A 12,304-nucleotide genomic window follows, 5' to 3' on the forward strand; every position below is an offset into this window, starting at 1 on the left:
TCTCTCTGTGTCTCTGTAGCACTTGGTTTGTCTGGCTACAGAATCTATGGCCCACCTGGTAATAGAGAAGGGGTATCATTTGACTATTAAATTGAGGCTGGCAGAGGTCAAGAGCTAAGAACAGTAAGCTGAGATTCAAACAGTGACCTACATCCATTTATCCTAGGAAAATGGGAAAAATGGTTTCAGGTGTCAGTTTCAAGTTCTCCCAACTTGAGAACCCTTTTCTTTACCTCGGAGGTAGAAACTAGAGGGTCTGGATTATGTCACATTGGACCCAGGGGTCCGGACAGGCCCCCTGTCCCCAACACACTTCATGTTTTACAGAGAACTCACTGACTTTGCTAGTTTCCTCTACAGGGTAGACAGCAGGGGTTGGAAGGCTCCCCAAGATTCAAGTGTCAAAACTGCAGATAGCACCATGTACAGGGGAAGTGCTCTGAAGGTGCAGGGCCCACAGGAAGTGGGAGCTGTTTCTAGCATGAAGGATGTGGCTCAAGACGAGGTCTGAGAAATGAAAGTCAAGAAGGGAGAAGAAGTGGGACCCTGAGGTGCCTCGAGGACAAGGAAGTGGCTTTGTTGGCAAAGGTAGGCAAAACAAGCGGCTGGGCGAAGGTCTGGGGTGAGTGTGGCTGACATTTTCCTTCTAGTGAGAGATTCCTGAGGAAGGCATTGGAGCCTGGAGACTGGACATTTGCCTGTGGAAATTCTCAGGTAACTCTCAGAGTACCTTCACTGACCATGCCTGAGGAGAAATGTAACTCCTAATATGGGTCATTAGTGGCCTCTAATCAAGTTGAGGATTGTAATGGAGCATAAAAGTCACAGAGGGCTGACTTTCAGGAAGTTACTCAGAATCACTGTCCAGTATCACAACAGCCTTAAGAAATGTATACCTCATTGGAATAAAGTTTTCCCCATGTTTCTACTAAGTTTATTAATGATTTTATCCTCTGCTCTGGTAGTACTTAAAAAAATGTTCCTTCATGGAAAACCATAGGCTATCATTGATGAAGGGGAGTTCAGAAGCCATACATTCCCCTTTACTTTACAGATAGGGAAACAGAGTTTACCCAACAGACTCGAGGCTTTCTTTTCTCTTCAGTGGGTGGTAGAGTTCATGTCTTCTTTTGTTCCCCCAGGACTCAGTTCATGGGGACATATCTGCTCCATGGATACTCAGTATGTGCTAAGAGGATACATAGTCTTCCCTGTGCTCCCAGGTCCTGGCAGGCAAGACAGCAGTATCTAGTGGGGAGGCATGGAGGCTTTGATAGCACAGAGGCACTAATCTTATGAAGAAGGGAGAGACGGTTATGGTGAGAGCAAAGGGCTCTGGTTCAGGATGGATAGATAGGATGGATCTTTGCCTCTGGGGATGGACCAGTATAAGGGTCATTAACCACTGTGAGGGTTAATTGACGTCAGCTTGACAGAATCTACAGTTGCCTGGGAGATGAGCCTCTGGATGTGACTGTAAGAGTTATCTTGGTTAAGTTAGCAGGAGTGAGAAGATCCATCCACTATGGGTCACACCTTTCCTTGTGGGATACTGACTCTATGAAAGGAGAAAGGGGGCTGGGTAACCATGTATTCATCTCTGACTGCTTCCTGGCTGTGGATGCCATGTGACCAGCTGCTTCAACTTCCTGCCTCCTTGACTTCTCTGTCATGAGACCGTACCTCTGAGCTGTGAGCCAGAATCTGCCATTTCTGTCTTCATTTGCATTTGTTGGGTGTTTATTTATTTATTTATTTATTTTTATTATTATTATTATTATTTTTTTTTGGTTCTTTTTTTCGGAGCTGGGGACCGAACCCAGGGCCTTGCGCTTCCTAGGTAAGCGCTCTACCACTGAGCCAAATCCCCAACCCTTTATTTATTTATTTATTTATTGTTTTTATTACAGCAGCAGGAAAAGAAATGGAGACAGCATCCTAAGGACTAGAGGAGATGCTTAGGATGCAAAGACACTTCATGGGGTAGGCAGGGGACAGACTCAGAAGGAAGTGGGGCTAAAATGCAGGTAGCAGATCCAGGAAGACAGTAGCTCCAACATCTGATGCCATGTGGAGCTGAAGGCAACTTGTAGGTGTCTCATGTTCTGTGGTATTTTTCTCTTTCTCTATCCCTCTCCCTTTCTTTCTCAGACATGCTGTGACAGACAAGGTACTATGGAAGTTGTAAGAGCAGGAGTCAGCATCTCACTTTCTGGGCTCTTTACCTCAGAGACCGATGTGGTTAGACATCAAACTTAGCCGCTTAGCTTTTGAAAGCTCTTCTCAGGCACGCCCCCTTCTCAGTTAGACTACGACCGGTCTTGCAATGAATGGGTCCAGGCCATCATGAACTAGTCAGCCTCAGATAACAGACTCCTTTAGCCCCTGCCTCCTTCCAGAGACCTATCTGTTGGATCTTCCAGATAGGCCTTCTTCACATCCCCCAAATTGGAATTTGCTTGTATCAAGAGTTAAATGATAATTTATACTAGAGAACCAAAACCATCTTCTAAACACGTAATCAACTACAGCTGTTTGGGAGAGCAGCTATGAGGAAGGAGAGGGCAATGTCTTGGAAGCAGCAGGAGGGCAGTCAGGGTGTGGATGTGTGGTCCTTCCACTGAAAGGGTGTTTACTGAGCCTGAGATAGGTCCCCTCCAGCTGTTCAGAAACCTCTGTTAGCCGCTCAAATCCACCTGGTGTCACAACACACTTAACTCAAACACAGCCTCTTTGCTCTCAGTCTGAGGTCACCCATCCAAAACTGACGATAACCCCTGGCTAGTCTGCAGTTTGCCTCACAGACCGGATGTTTGGCTGTCAGAAGTGGACTTGGTCATTGTGTTTTGTCTTAGCAGTAACTGGTTAAACGGTCAGGCTTCTATGCTTTGCTCTTCTATGGGTTGGTTAACTTGAGTCAGCATGGTCCTTACTCGAAAGCTCTTCCTCACAAGCTCTCTGGCCAGAAGAGGGTATTGGAGCATCTGGAACTAGAGTTGCAGGTGATTTTGAACCAACCATGTGGGTGCTAGGAATGGAACTCCAGTCGTCTGCAAGAGTGTCCAGTGTTTTTAACCACTGAGCCATGTCTTCAGGCCACAAAGCTCTGCCATACTACAGCTTCCTAGGAGGAGAAAAGATACCCAGAACTATATAACTAAAGGGCCTAGCATCTTTGGTTCATGCTCTCTGGAAGACCAAATAAACCAATGCCTTGACTTTTATAGAAGGCAACAGAAGTCACTGGGGTGAAGCTTGGGTCTTGTCAGAATGCTGGGGGTTGTAGGCCTGGTTCTTCCACTTATTTCCTGCATGGTCATGGGAATGACACATGTAATCATAAAATGATGGAGGTAGTGGGAAGACCTGGATGTCGTGGAAGGGAAGATACAATAGCTCAGCTGTCAGTGTAAACTCTTGACAATGAATCGACTTCTACTTCACTGTTTATATCCAGGAGTAAAGGGCCAAACATAATATGATACTTTGAAAGGGGAAGGTGTGACATGGAATATATTTGGCAAAGAATAAAACATTTGAGAAAGCTGTTGGAGTGAATACTTGCCAACACCGGGCCAAAGATTGATTAACCATAGTGATGGGTGCCTAGGAACTGACCCATGTGGATAGTTGGCCTTAGGAAGATGGAGAATTGTGGACCACTGGGAGATGGAGGCTCTTCAGAGATCTGTTTATCATATCAGAAAAATATAAATGAGATCCTTGCCTTACAGCTTACACGTGGTCAATTTAGATCAGTGGTTTTCAACCTCTGGGTAGTGACCATTGGAAAACACATTTCCTATGGTCTTAGGAATCCCTGGCCATAAATTTATTTTCATTGATGCTTCAAAACTGCCTGCAATTTTGCTACTGAGTGGTATCTTGGTTCCTTAGAACAATATGTATTTTCTAAAGGTTCAGATCCACAGGTTGAGAACTGCTGATTTAGATAAAGAAATAGAGAAAGGAAAAACACAGGAGAATGTCTTCCAACGTTGGACAAGTGACATGAGCTAAGTGAGTGAGTGTGTGTGTGTGTGTGTGTGTGTGTGTGTGTGTGTGTGTGTGAATGAATGATATATCAAGCTATTGAACTTGGTACTTCAATGGCAACACCTGGGTAATAAACATAAACACAGTTATATACTGGGGGATATTTGTAACAAATACAAAAAGGGAAGGACAAGTGCTAAGAATGTCAGTTAAGCCCAACACTAGACATTCAGTTCGTGATACAGTTCCCTGGGAACACACATAAAGTACAGGGCCTGGGTAGATATTTAATACTCATAGGAGCATTAGCATGGGGAACAACCCAGAAGAATGAGTAGGCAAAATGGGGCATTACCATACAATGGCTATTAGTCAGCCTTCTGGCAGAGGGGTATTCTGAACCATGCTTCAACATGGGTGAACCTTGAAGACACTGCTCCATGAAGACACACAGTCACAAGAAGAAATATTGCATGAATCTACTTCTAGTTCAGTTCATGGAGAGGAAAACCTGAAAGACCAGTCAAGACAGGAGAACATGTTCACCCTAGGGAGACAGATGCACAGCAAATCAACAAGGAGATCGTATCTTACACCTCTCAGATTACAAAAGCCCAGGTCTCCCGATGCCTGGAGATGGGGTGTGAAGGAATGAGAGATGGCACATGCCATGCATGATATGTGAAGAAGCAACTCCATGCAGACTTTTTGCAGGACAATTAGGCAATATGTGGAAGACGTGGAGAAAGGCACACCTCCGTGTCAGCCTCCCCTTGCAGGGACAATTCTAGAGAATGTCTCACACCTGTGGGTAGAATTATGCACGAAGCGTCGCTGTATCGGTGTTCCCAATGAGGGACATTTGAAACCATCCTAAACACCAGTGCTAGAATGAAGGATAAACAAATGGTCATTAAGTAGTAAAATTCTATGCAGCCGTTAAAAATGTCCTATACACGACACGGTCTGCTCATATGTGAACAGATCTTTCAAATGCAATATTTGGTAAAGAAAGCTGGCTTTTTACCAGGCAGGGTGTGGGAGGAATGGACAGCTAGTGTTTAGTGGATAGAGAGTTTCAGATTAGGAAGATAAAAGATTTGGTTTGGAGATAGATGTTGTCTTAGGGCTTCCATTGCTGTGAAGAAGCCATGACCATAAGAACTCTGACAGAGGAAAACATTGTATTCAGGCTGGCTTACCATTAGAGGTTCAGTTTCTATATCATCAGGACAGGAAACATGGTAGCATGCCCAAAGCAATGGAGTAGATCATAAAGACAGGAAAGTTCATGTACTTGGCAAGTCACCCAAGCAAGGTGACTGAAGTTGAAGAGACTTTGGCGAACCTGTGACGGAGTGGTTTATTGAGACTCACTCTCCTGTCTAGACTTAAAGAAGGTCATGGCAAGAAGTGTTTCTTATTCAATCTACTTTCAGGTGCCAAATAGCCATGACATTATACACCATGGGTCATACATCAATATTCTCTGAGCTTAACTTACCGTTAAGTAGTAACTTCAACTCTGACATCTTCTGTAGGACGCACAGCACTGATAACCCTAACATCTTCTGTAAGATGTCACACAGTAGTCATGGTCCTGGCTTTCTCTGTAGGGTGGCACACAGCAGTCAATGCCCCAATATCTTCTTCCATATTCATCTCAAATAAAAGACACAATTAGCTTTCCAGGGTGATCCAATCTGCCCGGGGCCTTTTCTAGTTGATACCAGTTGACCTGACCTGGTCCTAGGACCTCCCATGGACCAGCTCTTCTGGTATAGGAGATGAGATGAATGAGCCATGAGTTTACTTCTAGTATAGACCAGTTAGTGGGTGACTGACAAGGGCAAGGATCATTCCTCCATAGAAAATGAAAGGCTCTGCACATCATAAGAAACCTGAGAAGAGCTAGTGCCATGCATGGATCCAGTGTTCTAAGTAACTGGTGATATAAATGTCCCTGGTGATACCCATGACCCAGATGGTACCTTGAGTTATGGAGGGGACCAGCATTCTGTCCTGCTGTTGGTGCATGTTGGTGATGCAACTAGAGTGCATCCAGCTTGACTGAGTTTACTCTTCAGCCCAGCTCTGGGGATGGTGGTTAGTTAGGGCTACTCCAAGAAAGCATTACTTTTTCCTCTGTGCCCTTACCTGGGCTTTAGGTTTCTTTCCAGGGCCCACACCCAATTCCGGGGTATTTAGGTAGATGGTATAACATATTGTACTGCAGCTTTGCCTACCCTTTCTCTCCTTAAAGTTCTTAGCAAGCATCCTTGGGAAGGCAGCACTCACCACACTGCAGTAAGGAAGGCAGGGTAAATCCCTGCCAGCTAGGGACAATGCTCTCACCAGCTGACTTCTGCAGTTTCCTCTCTCTGCCTACAAAGGAACTGCCAGTTAGAGACTGACAGTGGTTGGAAAGAGCTTAGCCACCATCTGGTGGGGGCTTAGTGCTTCTCCAAGTGCCTAGCACTACACCTGGTCCCCTTGGGCAGTACCCAGTAAAGAGAAAGACATAAAGACATTGGCCCTGCCCACTACCATCCACTTAGGGAGACCAGAATAACCCACATGCAACCGTGGGGAACAGACAAGACAGGCTTATAATTAAATGCTAATTTGAAGGTCTAGAAGTGATGTTGGGATCCAAAGCAGAAGGAATGGGAGAAGGCTGGTAGAGGCGACAAAGGCTCTGTGGAGAAGGTGGGACCCAATGAAGTTTTGAAAGATTGGCAGGTTGGAGCACGGTAGGGGCATTTTGGGCTAGGGCAACAACAGTCCTTCATTGCCTTCCTCTTGTCTAAGAGCATGACTGTGGTGCTATTTGTGTTAGGGTCTGTGATGTCAGGGCAGTTAAACTCCTTGGCTGTCAAAAGGGACTAAATATTTACCGCGGTTCCAAAACTGGTAACAGCAGCTTCCAGAAATCTTCTTTGGATAGCAATTAGTCTGGAAGGTCTGGTTCTTTTCTTCTTTTTCTTTTTTTCATGCATATGTGTGCTTGTGCAGGTGTGTGTGTATGTGTGTGTGTGTGTGTGTGAGAGAGAGAGAGAGAGAGACAGAGAGACAGAGAGAGAGACAGAGAGAGAGAGAGAGAGAGAGAGACAGACAGACAGACAGACAGACAGACAAAGATGTTCCATTTAGGACCAAGCACCCACCAACACTTTGACTACTTTTGAAGAGTGTATTTAATGGAAGAGGTTCTGCACATCAACAATTCAGTGGCTCATTGGCCTCCAGCTGAGGACAGGACTACGGAGGGGAAGGAATGAAAGCTCACTGTTGAGAAACCATCATGGGTAGGCTTGGAGTCCTCTCAAGAGAGGGGTGGATGCTGCCTGCATGGCAAGAAGCCTCTGCAGGTAGCAAGTCTAGGTTGCTGGACTCAGGGCTTTTTTACTGAACTTCAAGGAGAGGAGTCAGAGAGGGTGAGGGGCAAGGGGAGGTTCTTGTTGCTACAGAAATCAACAGCCAGGGAATGGTCATGGAACAGCGTGGGGTGGGAAATGAGGTCACAGTAGTTGCTATGACCAAATGTACTATGTCCCATGGGCAAAGCCCAAGCCAGTGTCAATTTTTGAAAGAGTTCTCAGTGGTCCCACTGAAGGAAGGAAAGTCACAAATGGGTTTTTTTTCCCTCCCTCAAATGTATCCTGTTCCTGCAGCATCTTGTATCCTTTGATGATGTAACAATGACAGCTGCTGGTGTCCAACTTCCCTGACAAAATTAAAGGTAGGTGGACTGGTTGGTTTATGTCTATTTGACACTAGTGAGAGTCATCTGAAAGGAGGGAACCTCAATTGAGAAAAATCCTTTTGTAAGATCCAGGTGTAAGACATTTTCTTAATTACTGATGGATGGTGGGTCCTGCCATCCCTGGGCTGGTGGTCCTGGGTTCTATAAGAAGTCAGGCTGAGCAAGCCATGGGGAGCAGGCCAGTAAGCAGTACCCCTCTGTGGCTTCTGCGTCAGCTCCTGACTCCCAGGTTCCTTCCTGTCCTGTTTGAGTTCCTGTCCTGACTTCCTTCTGTGATGAACTGCAACTTGGAAGTGTAAAGGGGTCTAAATAAACCCTCTTTTCCCCAACTTGCTTTCTGGCTATGGTGTTTCATTGCTGCAATAGAAACCCAAACTAAGACAATACAAGTTTTAAGACTTTTTTTAAGACATTGCCCCTTATTTTCAGGTGCTGCAGGAGATCACTGGTAAATTTGGTGTGCTGGGTGCCTGTGAGCCTGCAGGTATCTGTACCCAGGAGGAGATCCTGACAGAGAAGAGGCACATGGGCCACGTGGAGAGCCAGACAAAAGTCTGGGACTCGCTGTGGCTTAGGAGAAGTCCATTTGTAGGAATGGTCTAGCCAATTGCCCTTGCCTCAAAGCGCTGTCTGGTTCTGTCGGTGTGTTTTGCAACTGGGGCTCAGGGGTGAGGTGGGTGGGATTTCATAACAAACATCTCATGCCTGGAGGTGTAGGTTTGAATTCTGACATTATTTCAGTTAGTGGTCCGTTACGACAGCATACAGAGGCCACGCTGAGGAGCTGGTGTGGGTGTGAGGCTGGCTCTGCCCTTGGCATCTGTAAGCACAGGAGTCCCAGAGACTTGTGTCCTGTCCCCACGCCACAGAGCCTGTTGTAATGGTTTGAGTAATAAGCCTCATTTTAGTATGAAATTCGGCAGGCACGCGAAAAGAACCTGTGAGACCTGAGATGCAGGCAGGCAAATAAATGGCTAGTTAGCCTGCAATGTGACCCCATTAGAGTAGCTGCCCTTCCCACCTGGAGGAACAAAGGCAAAGGCGGAGAATGGAGAATGTTTGCCCTGTGGGTCTCCAAACCGCTCGCACAGCACATTTAAAATGCATTCATCCCCCAAGTTAGAAATTAAGATTTTCAAGTGAATCCCCAAAAAATCAATGTGACAAATACCGTAACGGAGGGGCAGGACCCCGGAGAGTTCAAGGAAGCATCACAGACCTCGGCAGCAAACCAGCAAACGCAAGGTACTTTCCCTGCCTTGGACCACAGTGCTTAACTTTTATGCTGATTACACAATTACTATTCAATGTTATTTAACACCTGGAAAGTTGATTTGACCTGTTCAGACGGCCAGACAGTGGGATGGGGTGTGTCAGAAGAGCTCAAAGTCTTAAATGGCTTTCAAGCTGCTGCCTTAGAGGCAACGAGGTAGAGGGAGGTAATAAGGAAGAATAAACAAACAGAAAAACTAACTTAATAAAAACAACCAAGAGAAAGGGCAAGAAACCCAGTGGGCTCCTACATAGAGAGAATACGGCGGGGAATAAAGGATAACTATTTCTAGCGGGAAGAGCCAAGAAGATAAGCACCAGGTAGGCTGCACCTGCCTTTCTTAGGTAACCTCTGAAGAATGCAATCACAGGTTCCTGTTTATCCACACCCCCAGCTCTGCACTCCCTTCTGTGGAGCCTCTCCACCCAGCTTCACAACCTTTATTTTACTTTCTGGCAACACACAGAGGCTGCTCACACCTGAGCTATGCGTGCACATGGGGCGCTTCTCTGTCACTTGCTATTTGGAGATTCATTCCTAGAACCCTGCTTATGTCTCCACGCACTCTCTTGCTTTCTAAAAGGACTGAACTGAAGCCGGGAGCCCAGATTGACAAATGCCTTGTGTTCTCTGTTATGCCGATTCTGAATCCTCCCTTTCCATTGTTAAATGTGTGTGTGTGTGTGTGTGTGTGTGTGTGTGTGTGTGTGTCTAAGGTGGGAGTAAGTGTGGATAAAGGGCAGGAAACTAAAAGGGATCCTTGAGATGAAAAACGGGGGGGGGGTAGGAATGACAATAGAACACATTACACATTAACTGTAAGGGAGGCAAAAGGGCAGGGGGGTGGCACTGGAGCAAGGGGCAGGGAAATGGGAGGGAGGGGTATGAGAATCAATTACAAAAAAAAAACCACGTCTGCAAATACTATCAGAGAACCAATTACTTGCAAGCTAGGCAGATAAATAAATAAACAAACAAACAAATAAATAAATAAATAAACTCTAAAAATAAAACTGCAAACTTCCTTGTATACCTATATCACAGGTATATTCCTGTGTGCTCTTAGTTGTCTTCAGAATGTTTGCTTGCATAAGATTGCGCCGCCTTGGGCTTAGCCTCTCCCTGCTTCCACCCCCACCTCCACCTCCACCCCACCTCCAGCCCCACCCCACCCCCACCAGTCCCCACCTCCGCATCCGGCAGGCAGGCAGGCAGCAGGCAGTCCTGTCCTGGGTCCCATCGCATACACGGATGGGTGTAGCGGGAGGCGGAGCCAGGCGCTGCTGGCCAGACGAGGGGCCTTTGGGGGAAGAGTGGGGGAGAAGAGGTCGCCCAGCTGCAAGGCAGGTGCTGCTGTCACCGGAGGCGTGGGTGAGCTAGAAGACAGCCTTGCATGCTCCACCAAGGTCCCTTAACCCCATGTCCCTACTCCCTTCCCTCTCTGAGCCCCAGCCACCTGCCTAGGAGCAGTTTCCACGCCTGGAGGGTGAGCCAGGGCTGAGCCTGGACAAGGGCTGTCTGGGTGGACCCTTCCACTCACCCAGGACGCCAGCACCGCGCCAAGAGCTGTTGACTCAGGTGACCTGCTCTAAGAGTCCTGTCAATTCCGAGCCCACATTCTACGCTCTGGACTGATTGGAGGCCCTCCATGCTGAATTGTACAACCACACAGTGGGCCACACTACTGTTGCAGGGCCTGGCAGACACGTTCTGGTCTGGTAACAGGTGTCCTTGACTGGACAACCATCTTCAGTCCTGCCTGATAGTGTCCACAATGCATCTAAGCCCCTAGGATTTTCAAGTCCCTTCATGCCCTCTCTGGTTCTGGCAGACAACTTTCGTAATGCCTTATCTCTAAGCCAGGTCTCTGGAGCCAGCAAGGGAATTGGGCCGGAGTTTGAACTTCCAGGTTAAAGTTTAGATACCTGAGCCTCTATCTGAGGTGCCCGCTCCTCACAACTGCCTTCCTGCAGCAGCATTCTCCCTTCTTTCTGGGCGTCCCGTGGGTGGTGGGTTACCTGTGAAAGGCAGAGTGAAGAGGGCCTGCCACCTGCACAGGCCTCTGAAAGCCTTTGAAGGGCTTCAGGCTGGGCGGGTTGGAGATGCGTAGGCCCTGAGCCCCTGCGAGCACGCCCTTCGGTTTTCATTCTCTTGGTTGTCTTCATCAAGATACATCATTCTTCGACATTTCCTGCTCAGAAATCTTTGAATCGCGGTTCTTTGTCCCGACAGCAGGTGCAGACACCTAGCTCCGAGAAGGCCTGCTCTTAGACGCCCCTGCGTTACTCACTCAGTCTCAAACCACAAAAGATCGTTCGCTCCTCCAGGGAGATCCAGTGATGTGGGATAGAGCGAGTGAAGGCCAGAACACCCCCTGACATCTCCATGTTCACGGGTCAGAGTGCCTGTCTTGTTCAGAAGCCAGGAAGCCAAATTCTAGGTCCTCAGCAGACAGGCACCACAGCCTGCTTGCTGTTCCTTGCTTTGACTTCTAGAACTGAGCGGTGCACCCTCGCTGCCCCTGTTAGGAGCAGTGGCGATTGGGCATTTGAGTACAAGTGAAAATGTTAAACTGTTTGCTGGGGATTGAAGAGTAGGACAGATTTTCCCATCAACCTCATGACTTCTTCCTGAGTGCTGTAAACGGACAAATCTTGAGAGGACTGTCTTACTTTCTGCCTTGGTAACCCGTCCTTGTGCATTTCAAACAGGAGATCATGGCTGGGGATGCACTGTTAGTCTGCTTTGTTATGAATGAGGCACTGGGGTTGGTTCCCTCTCACTGGTAATGGTTTGCAGCAAGACACACCCAGACTTTATTTAGCCGGTAAACCTTTCCTTCTTAGGCACTGGCCTACAGATGCCACAGCTGATACTCACAGGATATTGGGCTCAACAGGTTTCATCCTGATACTTTTATAAGATGATGCTGGACTCTAGGGGCCGCTTCACTGGGGGGGGGGGGTGCATAAAAGCCATTAACTCCAGCGGTTTCCATAAAGGAAGTGCCCCGCTTCCTCTGTCACAGCCCCAGCAGCTCTGGATGATGACAGATTACAATCCTTGGGCATCGTAAGAACGAACACCCTGGGTTACTCACTCCATGCGCCTGGCACCGTGCCACATCGAATGGAGGAGAGCCTGAGTCACAAACCTCACGGACTTCAGTGCCATGCGATTTAATTCCTTTTGTGCCTTACTTTCCCTCCTTTGTCTGGTGGGGGTGTGTGTGTGAAAAGAGCCGTATAGACTCAGTATGAGGAAGAAAC

At 47.3% G+C, this 12,304-nt stretch overlaps 1 long non-coding RNA gene across 3 annotated transcripts; it reads left to right on the plus strand.

Annotated features, from left to right (window-relative positions):
- The first annotated feature begins 372 nt into the window (after nucleotides 1-372).
- On the plus strand, nucleotides 373-12,304 carry LOC103692605 (uncharacterized). 3 transcript variants are annotated; one of them, XR_005505827.2, is made up of 3 exons: nucleotides 373-588; nucleotides 7,671-7,738; nucleotides 8,192-8,389. It is a non-coding gene; the product is annotated as an uncharacterized LOC103692605 (long non-coding RNA). The 3 variants fall into 3 exon arrangements; XR_005505826.2 differs by having other exon boundaries at nucleotides 584-714; XR_001838348.3 differs by lacking the exon at nucleotides 373-588 and having other exon boundaries at nucleotides 1,514-7,738; nucleotides 8,192-12,304.

Source organism: Rattus norvegicus, chromosome 6 (genome assembly GCF_036323735.1).
Source record: "Rattus norvegicus strain BN/NHsdMcwi chromosome 6, GRCr8, whole genome shotgun sequence".
NCBI classification, from domain to species: domain Eukaryota; kingdom Metazoa; phylum Chordata; class Mammalia; order Rodentia; family Muridae; genus Rattus; species Rattus norvegicus.